The following is a 14,211-nucleotide window of genomic DNA, read 5'->3' on the forward strand; positions in this document are numbered from 1 at the left end:
TTCCACATTCTAATTTTACTATGTTTGTATAAGATGATGTTTCCGGCAGAATCAGTTAAATTTTCTCTCTGTCTCCGTCTTACTCCACCTGTGAGTTCTTTAACTTTCCTATGTACCAGGTGTGGGCAAAGTGCGGCCCGCGGGCCGCATGCGGCCCTTTAGACATTTTTTTGCGGCCCGAAGAGAAAAAGTGAATTATTTTTATTTTAAGATTTTTTCTAATTATTGCTAATATTGATAATTAAATATAGATAGACAATGCAGCTATTAATATTATCACTTTCGCAGCGGGTGATTATTCCGCAAATTTTCAACATAACGCGGGAAATGATTTGAGTTTTTGGCACAGAGATTTATCGGCTTACTCAATGAAATCCATTAAATTTCAACAAATGAAAATGATATTTTCGAAGTAGTCAGGAACTGTGTGGAAAATTTTGAATTAACCCGTAACCACCTAGTAAGAGTAACAACTGACGGAGCACCAAATTTAAGAGGAGCAAATATTGTAACGTTGAGAAAACTTAAACATTACGTTCAACAGTTTCCAGAACATGATTCTTCACTGCATAATCCATCATCAGATATTGTGCAAAAATGTTTTGCAAGTGGACAACGTTATTTCAATTATAACTACTGTATTAGTTCAATAAGATTAAATCATCGTGAATTCAAAGCATTTTTGGAAGAGTTAGAGACAGAACTTACTGATGTCTTATACCACAATCAACAATCATATTCGATTATTTCATTCATAGGAGATTCTGACCAATAGAAAGCTACAGAAATAAAAATTAAGGTGATAATTTTTGATAATATCCCGTCGTCAAGTATATTACGTCAAATGCCCTTCGTTGCTACGAAAAAATACATTCAGTGACATTAATGACAATTACTCTTTTAAAAGTTATAAAAGTGATGACTTTCAACCATCAAATATTTATAACAACTGTGTGTTTAACTGTAGTAATTTGTACTTACATAAATAAATTACAATAAAACTTTGGTTTTGAACAGTTTTATTCATGAAATAATCGCAGCAAATTGCACTCGATCTCTAAAATTATTATCGAATTGTTTCCCTCGTGCGACTTTGACATAATTTCACTCCCCTTCGGGTCGTGAAATTAAAACTGTCAAAGTGTCACTCGGGAAAAATTCGATAATTTTAGAGCTCTTGTGAAATTACTACTGATTATTTCATTCATAGGAGATTCTGACCAATAGAAAGATATAGAAATAAAAATTAAAGTGATAATTTTTGATAATATCCCGTCGTCAAGTATATTACGTCAAATGCCCTTCGTTGCTATGGAAAAAAACTTTTAGTGACATTAATGACAATTAATGTTTTAAAAGTTATAAAAGTGATGACTTTCAACCGTCAAATATTTATAACAACTGTGTGTTTAATTGTACTAATTTGTACTTACATAAATAAATTACAATAAAATTTTGGTTTTAAACAGTATTATTCATGAAATAATCGCAGCAAATTGCACTCGATCTCTAAAATTATTATCGAATTGTTGTCCTCGTGACACTTTGACATAATTTCACTCCCCTTCGGGTCGTGAAATTAAAACTGTCAAAGTGTCACTCGGGAAAAATTCGATAATTTTATAGTTCTTGTGCGATTACTACTGATAAATAAGTTTAGAAAAGGTTCTTAAAAGATGCTGTGAATTAGGGGAGGAAATTATTTAGAAATTAAACACTGCTACTTTGCTAAATTTATAAGTGTTGATCACAAAATGAAACTTTTGTAATGAAATTCAAACTATTCATTGATCATATAAAAAAGAAAGAATTAGTCTAATTATTTCCCAATAATTTAGTTTAGTCCGGATCTGGATTATTCTTGTGATTAGAAGTTGGGTATTTTGGATTTTAAATGAGAGATATCTATATCAAATATCAAAAAATATACAAGGTGGTTCTAAAGTTAAAGTTATGCTTCCAGAAAGACATTGGCAAAATCGATAAAACACCCTGTAACTCAGTTATAAAAATCATTGAGGCAATAAATGTAGTATATCTAGAACAGCCATAGTGAACTCTATTCATAATTTAAGTATTCCCGTTCCTCAATGAAACACCCTGTATATTTGCGGAAAATACCGTGCTTAAATAAGTGCGAATGTGGTATAGGGGGGTAGGGATATGGTTTGAGAATTTTGAAATTTTCGATTTTCTTTATTATTTTGTATGAAAGTACATAATTTCAAAAATATTCTCTGAAAATTTCAGTTTGACCATAGGAAAACTACCAGAAATACAGCATGTTTAATATCCCTATCTTCGACTCGCTTTGCAGCAGCTTGTTGAGCGTAGTGAGAAACGTTCAACAGCTGTTCTATTTTCTTTTGTAAATTACTCTGCGATTTAAAAACATATTCCGATGCATCACTTTGCGATTTGACAGACAGAAGGAATTGAAAATAAAAGTTGTCAAAACTAAACGTTGTTTTTCTCAAAACTGCTCAACTGCCTTTTATACGCTGTGAGCTCGTACGTAGAGGGGATATTTACAAATTCGTGAGCGCCAGTAGTGACAAGTCTGTAAACCTTTACCGGAAATTTGACATAAATGTCAATGTGATTAATTTAAAATTAAAATTAAAAACATTAATTATAAAAAATATTAGTCGGTCAAAGCTGTGGTATATATTTTTACCCTAAATATACTTACGTTTTAAATACTGAATTTAAGTTTTTTTTAATGTTCCGTAATATGTAATTATAAATTAATCTATTAATCTTAGCGCCATCTACACGATAATTGTGAAAGTATCCGAAGTCAGAAATTCATATTTTAGCAATAGAACGTCAAAATGATTAGCAAAATCTTAAAAAAAAAGATTACAATTTAATTACTTTTTGCGTTGTAAATATTAAGCGATAACAATTAAATAATAAATTTAAAAATTACCGGTGAAAGTTGAATTAGTAGTCCGCTAAGAGCGACACCAGCGAAGCTCAGAGCGTATAGGCGGTGGACATTGTATCTCAAACACTACTTGACAGATCCACCTGAAATTTTTCATATATTTTCTTTAGACATTTCGTGAGGTAACAGTAACAAATGTGTTGATTTTCACTATTTCGGTATTTTCACCTCTGAGTAATATCAAAAACGCAAAAATCGTCAAAACTAAAAAAAAAACTCGACAGTGTTATCTCGAGAAACTCATAAACTACCTAATAAAATATTTTTGAATTTTTTGTTTCATATGATCCAATAACGAGTTCTGATGTCTACTGAAAAATTCATTTTGTTTAGGTGTCGGTAAAAATTTGTCACCGTTGGCTTATTTTTCAATAGTTGGTCTTGGAAACATTTTTTTCGGATATTCTTTGAATTGCACTGAATATGTTTATTTAATTTAAAAATAAAATAATTCTACCATAGTTTCAAACAAATTAAAAAAATGCTTAATTAACATCCCCCCCCCAAAGTTAAACATTTGAAAACATTGCGGCCCTTGGTAATCGACCAAAAACCTTTTGTGGCCCTTATTAAAAAAAGTTTGCCCACCCCTGCTATGTACATTGTGACTATCGTACTTTGATTGTAGAATCTCAATTTCTTGGCCTCTATCCATTGCTTCTTTTTCTTGGTAGCATTATACACCTAAAGTAGACCATATCTCTGTTATCTTAAGTTGAATGCATCGATTTGAGCAAGCACAAAAATTTTTTTGTACCTTCCATATCTCTTTTTAAATTATAACTACAAAATTTATGAAGAAATGAATCTCTTTGATTTTTCATGAGATACAAACATGTTTTATATGTATAATTTTTTTAGTTAGATGGATAATTTTTAAGGTATTCGCAAAAATCCGTCTGAAAAGGTGTCATTTTTCAATGAAAGTGGAAAATTTTCAAGCAGGAATAACTTAAAAAGTGTTGTTTAAAAAAAAAATTAAAAACAATTTTTGCTTAGAATGAAAGTAGAAAATTTTCAACCACGAATAACTCAAAAAGTGTTGTTTAAAAAAAATAAAAATAATTTTTGCTTAGAATTAGGTTCTCTACCCACATTTGTAGTTATTTTGACCAAAAAATTGTCCACCTCCGAGAAGGGGTGGTAACCACCCCCAAGAGGGGTGGTAAAAGCGCCATAGGATATAGGGAAGACTTTGTTTCTTGCGTTATTCCCTACTTACAGCAGTGGCGGCTCGTCAGAGGAGGCAAGGGAGACTCAGCCTCCCCATAAATTTTTTACACACTCTACACCAGCGTTTCTCAACCTGTGGGGCGCGCCCCCTAGGGGGGCGCGCTTTTAGTAATGGGGGGGCGTGAGCATATAAAAAATACACTAACATCATTAACTAATTTACTAAAACCGAAGCAAAACAAAACTCTGACAAAATAAAAAATAAAATACACATGAACACTGAATAGGAGTTATAATCATAAAGAGCACTCAATACTAAAAAGTAAGATTTTACTGTTTTTTGTCAAAATTATTGAACGAGGGGGGGCGCGGCGAAAATAATTATGGAAGATTGGGTCGCAAAGGGTAAAAGGTTGAGAAACGCTGCTCTACACTGTTTTGTTTATCATGAATCGCGAAAACAACAAGTACAACTCTCACTATTATACAACGTGTAAATTCCATAGTATCACTAATTATCCATACATACAGAGCATTAGCATTAGAACGCATGATCGCGTCTCAGTTTTATTACATATTATTGTAGGCAGGACCCTGGGTTATCCTGAGATGCATGAACGGAGCACGGAGCCGAGAAGCCCAACATTCTCCGTTGCTAATGCTCCGTGCAGCGCAGCAGGCGTTTAAGGAGACCCGGTCTCCTAACAGTGGCATCTACGGTGCTATCACACGCTGTCCGGAGATATACCAAGGGAGGCAGAATAGCTTATCGGCTCCGTTGCGTGGTTGCGTGCGTCTCGGGACAACGAATTTTAGGGTCCTGACTAAAAATACATAATGAAAAATCTAAAAGTGCGAATTTTGTTATGAAATTTGGTATGTGGGGTTATAATAATATTTGGAACAACTTGCTCAAATAACTTTTTCTGATATCTCTAACTCAAAGCAAAATATCGGTAATTTATGGTGTTTTTGAATTCGCAGTAGGCCGCGTTTAGAATTAAAAAAATTCAGTTGAGTATCTTAAAAAATTTGAAGCTTCATTATGTATGGACTGCAAAACTTTAAATCTGTATTTATTTTGATATGCGAGGTATCTATTTACAAATAGATGGAATTGTTAACAAATAAACGACACAAACTTTGGTATTAAACTTTTACAATTAGACTAACTATTTTTAAAATGATATGATTTCATGAAATTATGAATTAGGATGATATTATGAAATGTAAATAAAAAATGGTCAAAAAATGGGGCCTTAAATTACATTTTTTTGGCGCATTTTTTTGCTAGTGAAAATTTGTCTGGATATTTTACAGTTAGGTATAGCCTCCCCTATTGTAAAAATCACGAGCCGCCACTGACTTACAGTGAATATACATATCAAGGGAATTGATGCAGTAGGATGGAATTCGGAGCCAAATACCCTCACTGACTGCACTAACATTAAAATCTGATAGAAATTGGGGGAACCTTACGAATTCCCTTAGCAAAGAATGTTTTATACAAATATCTGCTACTTATCCGATTACTTCAAAATTTAAGGTGTTAGTCATCTTTTTCTAAAACACCCTTGAATGGTATATTTTTTAAGTTTCACATGAGATAAAAATAGAGTTCAACAGTAGTCTGCGGTATTAACTAGAGATAATCATCAATCATTTGATTGTAGTAAATTGACCGAAAAACATATGTTAAAGTAATGTGAGAACTTAAAGAAAATATAACAGTAACAAGCGTTTGTTTATTTTATAAAGTATTAGAACTGTCAGAAACAAGATTAACTAAAGGACGTTGATAAATTTTAAGAGATTAATCAGGTGAACGCTATAAGTGACAAAACACACCCCTAATTTAAGAAATATTTTTGTGGATTTTCATTAGGGAAAAATGTGTTAATTTTATACAGGGTCAGGGTAAGTCAAAAGTAGCAGAACGGTCGAAATTATCGCGAAAGTAACATAGGATCTAAAAACGAAAAAACACGTACATAATGAATATTTTTCAAAAATCTATCTAATGACACCAAACACGACTCCCCACTTCCAGTGGCGGCTTGTTCTATGAGGCAGGTGAGGCAGTGTCTCACCAGTATATCAATCGACTATTTACGTTATTTCAAAATCAATTTTCCTAAATAATTTTATTTTTATGAAAAAAAATTAAAATCGGTACGGCCCTGACTCTTTATCTTTGTATCCGTCTTCCACGTGCCAGTATTATATGCATCATGCATCTCATTCCAACTTTCTCAAATCATTACAGATGAGGCTTGCTTCAAACCTTCTTGTCTAGCATACTACCATTTCTTAAAATGGGACAGTAAAAGCGGCAAAATTTGAAAAATGTGCCACCAATTCTGGGAACGAAATTCATTAATCCTTGAGGCACGCCTCAACATGTGTTTTTCACTACATTCAATACATTTACAATATAAGATTGGTTCTAAAATGAAGTTAATATTAACAGAATCAGTTGTCCGTTGTCATGTAGTAGGTATGTAATGTAAAGTTTGCTTAATATGGCTGTACAACGATGATGAGACCAAGGAAGGACGAAACATCTGATTCATATTGGTTTGATATGTGGTATTATAGTAATTATTTTTAGCTAAAAAACAGCTCCTACGAGTGTGAACCTGTTGGAGGCTTAGAGCTTTCGTTGCTATTCTTTTGCGAATAAAATTGTTATTTAATATTTTAATATCGTTTGCAAGCATTAAAATAAATACGGCGCCGTTCTGTAGACGCCCTAGCGAGGGTTCGGCAAATAATCCCCCGACAAAAAATCCCCACAAATTTTTTTGGACAGTGGCAATGTTTTGAACATAGTTATTCAAATCAGAGTGAGCAAAAGTTTTAAGCAAATAATGTTGGAACATGATTCTCACAGCCTTAGCTCATTCCCCATATCTTCCACGATTTTTGAAAAACTCACACTCTTTTGTTACGTAAAATTTGAAGTTTTCGATATGGAATTGGAATTCAAAATAACTCTATACACTGAGGCTGAAAGCATTCGAGTCGATCGCATTCACGGGAAAACTTTTAGAGAACTAATCGGCAGCAAATATTTCTTAATGATTTTCTCTCCGGAATTTTTTGTGGGGATATTTTGTCTAAATAATTTGTGGAGATTATTTGCCCGGGATTTTTTGTCCGGAGATTATTTGTCCGGGGATTTTTTGTGGGGATTTTTTGTCCGGAGATTATTTGTCTGGGGATTTTTTGTCCATGGATAATTTGTGGGGATTTTTTGTCCGGGATTATTTGTCCTAGCTTCGTCCTAGCGTTATGAAGTCACAAAATCGACCTTCCGGCCATTAAAGAGAAGCTAACCATCATAATAAAATTCCCCAGGTGTGGTGTGCCTCACCACCTTCTACTATCACGAGCCGCCCCTGCCCACTTCACCCTCTGGAAATGTGGTGGGGGGCAACTTTACAATCTTAAATAGGAACCCCCATTTTTTAAACCCGAAAGCCCAAATTTTAATCCCAAAGAAGCTTAACCCGAAAAATAGTACGAGAAAAAAGGAAACGTTATGAGGCTGGGCTGAAAAATATAAAGGAAAACTATAAAAATAATCAAATTAGGAACCTGTACCAAGGGATAGAAAATGCGAAACGAGGGTACCAGCCGAAAACTGTACATTTAAAAAAATGGAGAAATCAATATGGAAAAACCGGAGATATTAAACGCTGGAAGCAGTACTTTGATGAGCTTTCACATGGAGTTGAACAAACAGATGATAATAACGAGGAAGCAATGGATCTAACAAATAAAACAGAAAACCAACAAAGCAAAGAACAAGCTCAGACTGTGAGCGAAATTCAGAATATTATCCAGAATTTTCAAAATAAAAAATATGAGAGAGGTATTGCATAATGACTGAAATGATTAAAAGTGGAGAACATCAGTTAAACCCAGAAACTGATTAAAGACATATGGGAAATAGAAATAGTACCTGAGGAATGGACATAAGGAATACTGTGACCTTTTTCCAAAAAAAGCCAATATCGCTGAATATCAGAATTATCAAGGCATAACGCTGCTTAACATATCGTATAAAATATTGGCTATGCATATTAAGAATAAATTAACAAAAAAAAGTTGATTTTTTTCATTGATTTTAAGCAAGCTTTCGATCGAGTCAAAAGAAGGCAACTATTAGCAGCATTGCGTGATATGGATATTTGTCCAAAGGTTAAGAAGAAAACGTAAAGAAAATATAACAGTAACAGGCTGTTGTTTATTTTATAAAGTATTAGAACAGTCAGAAACAAGATTAACTAAAGGACGTTGATAAATTTGAAGAGATTAATCAGGTGAACGCTATAAGTGACAAAACACACCCCTAAGATAATGAATGTATAATAAATATGTTAACAAATGAAAATTTTAGTTACAAAATGTGTGCGTGGCTGATTTGATAATCTTTATGATTATTTACTCAGATTTATCAAAATAAGTAGGTGATTTTTAAAATAGAAAATACTTTCTGGCTACCCACTATCAAGTAGGTACACCTCACAGGTACGGCTGTCAGGTATGAGGAGGTATGAGGTATACCGAACAGGTTTTCAATTCACAGACTTTTCAGGTATGCCGAACAAGTTGTAACGTTACAAACGTCACATCTTTGTTATTTTATTTTTAAATAATTATTTTACTTTATTTTCTTTAATATTTCATTGGTAACAATTTTCTTTTATTTGTTTTACCTGTTTTCGACAAAAGTGAACCGAAAAAAAGGCGATAGACTACCCCAGCTAATTGAAATAATATTCGAAAATATTACTCCAATCAACTAAGATAGCTATCGTTCACCCCAGCCTTAGCTCAGTCTCTCAGGTGTGTGTTCGTCTTGTCCTAATCTTAGAAATGAACTATGAAAGTTTAGAATGAAAGCAAACAAAACAGTATTTTTAACTAATCATGTTTATTGTTCATAAAAATATAAAAATATGACTTAGCAGATGCATTAACAAATATATTCAAATTCTTGCCAAAAACTAACAATTTGTAGATTATACTTATGGCTTTAGTATCTGGTTCAATGGTAACTTCTTGATGTCGAATGGTACTGCTGCTGCATGATACTACGACAACCTGGTTGTCGTAGTATCATGCTGCTGCTGGTTCTGGTTGTAGGTGTTGTATTCCACCAGGCCTATACTACGGATGTTGGTCGTTGCAGTCTTGGTGATGTGGTTGCAGTCTAGAGATTTTGCCCTCGTTGTTGTATCGCCGGCGATTTGAGGATTCTTGAAGCTCCCAGAGGGAGGACGGTGATCTTTATCCCAAAACCCAAGAGAATGATAAGTCTGGAAATAGATAGCTATTATCAGTAAAGCTCGGATTGATAGGCAACAAAAATTGAAGAAAAAGGCGCCTATATAGGCAAAGATTTTTATTAAAAAGGCAGGAATATTAACATTTAGGCAAAATATAGGCAATAAAGGAATATAACTTATTATTTATTGTACAAAGTGAATTAACGTAATATTAACTTAAGGCAGGTATATTTACACATTAGTATAAATAAACTAGTAACTAAATAACTGTTAATTAATAATTAAACATTGTAACCACTTAAAATTTTACATTAATAGAAACAACTAAATGTTTTTCAATATTTTCGGTCTTAAAACTATGTCTTGGATCACTTAAAATTAATTTGTACATTGAAAACGAACGTTCGACATCGACCGATGTAATTGGAGCATATTTCAGAGCGGATAATAAATCTGGCATAATTTCTAATTCCTCGGAAAATGTCCCATTCAAAACTTTAGCAACATTAGTTAAAAATGAAAAACCTTCATTCTTGTCGAAAACATATTTCATTTTTTTTTTTAATTAATTGACCGTTACTTCCAGGTGCCGATTTAATTTTCGTCTTTAAATTATCTATTAATTTTACTGACACATAAATTTATCTCTTGTTTTTCTAATAAGGTAATTGTGGTAACAATTAATTTAAAATTGTCATTGATATAAGCGAGTTCCTGTTTAAATTTGGGATTTTTTAATATTTTTTTGCTTCTCGAATGGCTTCGGAAATATCATCATCAAATTCTGACATAACTAATTCTATTTCATTGCAGTGTTCAAAGTAAAAAAAAACTGCTTCGAGCCAGGTTCCCCACCTTGTAATTACTGGTTTAGGTGGCAAAAGGACACCGGGAAGTATTTCTTTATATATTTGCACCCTCAACGGAGCCTTTACAAAAACTTTTTTCATAAAATTTATAAAATTATTTACCAACGGAAACAGATTTCTTATTTCTTCAGCAATTCTATTTACCCCGCGGGCTACACAAGTGCAATGAATTAAATTATGATAAAAAATCTTTAAATCAACAGCAGCTTTTAACATATAATACATACACATAATTTTATTCACTGGTATAGGGTTGGGTAAAAAGAGGTTTGTTAAACTATCTTGTATAAATCGACTTATTGTTAAATTGTTTGTTTTTTCCAATTCTTTAACGGCAACTAAATAAGGTTTTCTCGCAAAGTTTTCGTTCAAAATTCTAATCATTAAATTAGCTATATATCTGCCGCATACATCTGTCGTTTCATCCACGATAATATACAAAAAATTGCCCTCTAACTCCCGCTTAATTTTTGAAATCCATTCCACATAACATTTTTCCACAGTATGTTTTCTAAATGTACTCTCGTCCGGTAAGGATTTATTAAGATATTTTTCGAAAAAGCATTTAAAACTATTGTTATTAACTTTATATAGAGAAATGTTGGATGCAATCATCATCTGGCATAAATCAAATTTAAATGCGTCTTCCTCCTTTTTTTTGAACTGCTTAAACTATCCCGCAGATATATTTGGGCTAACTTAGAGGAATTTAATTTTTCCAAATTACGTTTATGAAGTGGGGTTCCACAATGCTGGTCAATAAAGTACTTTTTTCTACTTGAAATCTGAGAATTAAAAAAAATAATTAGAATTCTAAAACCGCTTTAGAATTTAGTTGTGTTGTGGGACGAGAAAAAAAGAGAAAAAATAAAACTTAGCGATTTGCCGCATGGTTTACAAAATGCTCCATCTCCTTCTAGAGAAAGTTCCGAATAAGGTGCGATCCATAGCCTTAATTTAGATGTCATCTTTTCACACAAATGTCTAAAACGTTTTAAAACGTGTTCTTTGCTTTTCGGTATACGCAACAAAACTAAACTAGCATATAGCAATTTGTGACTAAACTCTGATACAGTAACCGACTGTACAACTGATAATAAACTAATAAAGCTTAGGCATTTCCAAATAGTTAACCCTCAAGTCTCGATTAGGTACATTTTCCTAGAAATCTGTTATATAAACAAACCATTGTTATTTTATTATTGAACCAAAATTTTATTATAGAATGGTTTAGTAATAGAATAATAGGCGGAATTTACGAAAAAAGGCAAAAAGTGCAAAAAACAATTATAATAGGCAAAATAGGCAAAAAAAGGCATTTCGCCTATAATCCGAGCTTTAATTATCAGCTCTGTAATTGCCTTTTATAAGATTACCACCACCACCATTTTCAGAATTAAAATGACAGCGTGAACTGTAGGAAGTTAGGCATGTTCCGTATTAAAACAGATACTCACAGAGTAAGAATATACGGAGTACGTTCAGTATGATGATTTAGATTTTAGATGAAAAGAGATATATTAAATAGAAGATCATAAAAGAGGGTAATAATAGAGGATAATAAAAGAGAATAATAAAAGGGGGCGCCAACTAGTTTTTAAGAAAACAGGTAAAACAAATAGAAGAAAATTATTACTAATGAAATATTAAAGAAAATAATGTAAAATAATTATTTAAAAATAAAATAACAAAGATGTGACGTTTGTAACGTTACACACTCCTCTCACCCATCAGAAAAATTTTGAACACAAGTGAGAAATTTTTCTCAAAGAAAACAAGAATGTTACAAAGTTTTCAATTCATCATGTATTCTCCAGAAAATGATATGCTCTGTCTTTCTCTATTTTTTGTAATTTTTGCGAAGCGTGAAAACAAACGGAAAAACGCAAACAATGGTGTAAGGAATAGTTGCATAGCAGAGAAGAAACAAATTTACGCATATATCAATCTCAATGAATTTAGTAATGAAATATTGTTTTCTTTTTTTTATTAAATTTTTAAACTATAAAATAGAATGTATAACAATTATCATCATCAAGGCTTTTCAGTCCGAATGCACGCTCTTCCTTAGACTCTCTGATTCGCTTATTGCAGTGAATCATGCAGTTACAATTTTCTGCCACTCATTTCGATATGTGCCTAGTTCCCTCCAGTTTCTCACTTTCAGGATTGTGCTGTCCCTCATGGCCTCGTGTCGTTTTTCTTCTTCCTATGAGTCCTAGTAATCTCAGTCGCTGCACTTTAATAAATCTAATTATATCTTCTCCTTTCATTATGTCTCTTAGTTCATGGTTCATTCTTCTTATCATTTCTCCGTTTTCCATTCTTGTAGGGCCCATAATTCTTCTGAGTAATTGGAATTGAGTAAGTGGAATTGGGCAGGATACGTCGCCAGATTGTCAGACAACCGATGGCCAAAACGTATTGTCAAGTGGAGACCACGAGAAGCACTACGGAGCAGAGGACGACCACCAACCAGATGGACTGACGATCTGAAGCGTATTGTCGGCAACTGGATGCAAGCCGCACAAAACAGAGAAAGATGGAAAAAGCTGAGGGAGACCTATGTCCAGCAGTGGACGAGTACGGGTTGATGATGATGTTGCCTTTAGTGTTCGAGATATTTCTAATAGGCCGTTTATCTGTCTCACCCTGTATACATCTAAAGGTAGAATTCCGCACCAAGCGACCGAGACAGGAGACCGCGACAGGCGACAGATAGGTCGCGATAAACGATAGTTGATCGCTCTTCTCGGTCTGCAGAACTACCCTGATATAATTGAATTGAGAGCTGTCGTGGGGAGACCTCGCCTATCTGTCGCCTGTCACGGTCTCCTGTCTCGGTCGCTTGGTGCAGAATTCTACCTTAACATTAGCGATGAGCGGGTTGTGTTGAAATTATCATTGCTCCAGAGTATGTTATTATCGCTTTATCATATTCTAAAATCATGATAATATATTATAATACCTATGTAGTTGTGGTGGCTTCTTAAGCAAAGAATCTCAAAAAAAGATATTGATTTTATGGACGAAACTAGAGTAGGTATACGCCATGATACTACGACAACCAGAGATAAAGCCACTTCGAAAACAACTTTTAACCGGTGCGCGCATGACGTCAGCGCCCGACAAACTTGTACGGAGACTTATGGGAAAGCATAGAGTTGTATACGGTTTTATACATTCTCGTGTTATTAAATAACTGAAATTACCGTTCGTCTGTTCTGTTACACTGTTTAATTTATACTTTGATGAATTATTATAATCATACCAGTAAAATAATACAATATATTATGTAGGCACTGTACTAAAAAAAGTAATAGTTTTTTCACTGCAAAAATTTAAAAGGTTTCTTGACATGCAGAAAACTTTAAATAAACTGCTTCAAATAAAAGATGGTTTATTAACAAATAATAAAAAAACTAAAGTTTCAAAAAAGCATTAAAATTACAAAACCAAAATTAAGTAGATAGATTTAGATTGATTTAAAGAGGTGGCCGTTAAGCCTATTCCACTGCTACCTTTTCAGATCTATTGTGGTCCTCTAATTCTAGATTACATTCTTTAGTCTGGCCCTTTTTAAAAGGTTCAATAAGCCACAATTATCACCGCACATTCTTCTACATTTGCTCAAGGGCATAGTAGCCATCTGTGTGGTTTTCAGGATGTGAGTATTCCATTTTAGCCCATGATCAGTATAAACCCTAAGGTATTTTGTTGTTTTGGCAAATGAAATCTCTGTTCCTCCCAGCACCGGTAGTTTTAAGCCTTCTAGTGCTGTCTCTTGGGTGCAGTTGGCAATTTGTTTTCTGAGCATTGACTATCAGTCTCTCTTATTTACACCGGTCGTCAACTATATTTGGGCTGCTTATATTCTCCAGACACCAGCTAGGCAAACCTGCCCCTGACGGCGATTGATATA

The 14,211-nt window shown here is 33.5% G+C and overlaps 1 protein-coding gene across 1 annotated transcript in view; it reads left to right on the top strand.

The window, feature by feature from the left end:
• LOC114328554 (prion-like-(Q/N-rich) domain-bearing protein 25) overlaps positions 1-14,211 on the top strand; it is a 151,441-nt gene that overhangs the window by 16,495 nt on the left and 120,735 nt on the right. The window lies entirely within an intron of this gene.

The sequence above is a fragment of the Diabrotica virgifera genome, chromosome 5 (genome assembly GCF_917563875.1).
Source record: "Diabrotica virgifera virgifera chromosome 5, PGI_DIABVI_V3a".
Lineage (NCBI taxonomy): Eukaryota > Metazoa > Arthropoda > Insecta > Coleoptera > Chrysomelidae > Diabrotica > Diabrotica virgifera.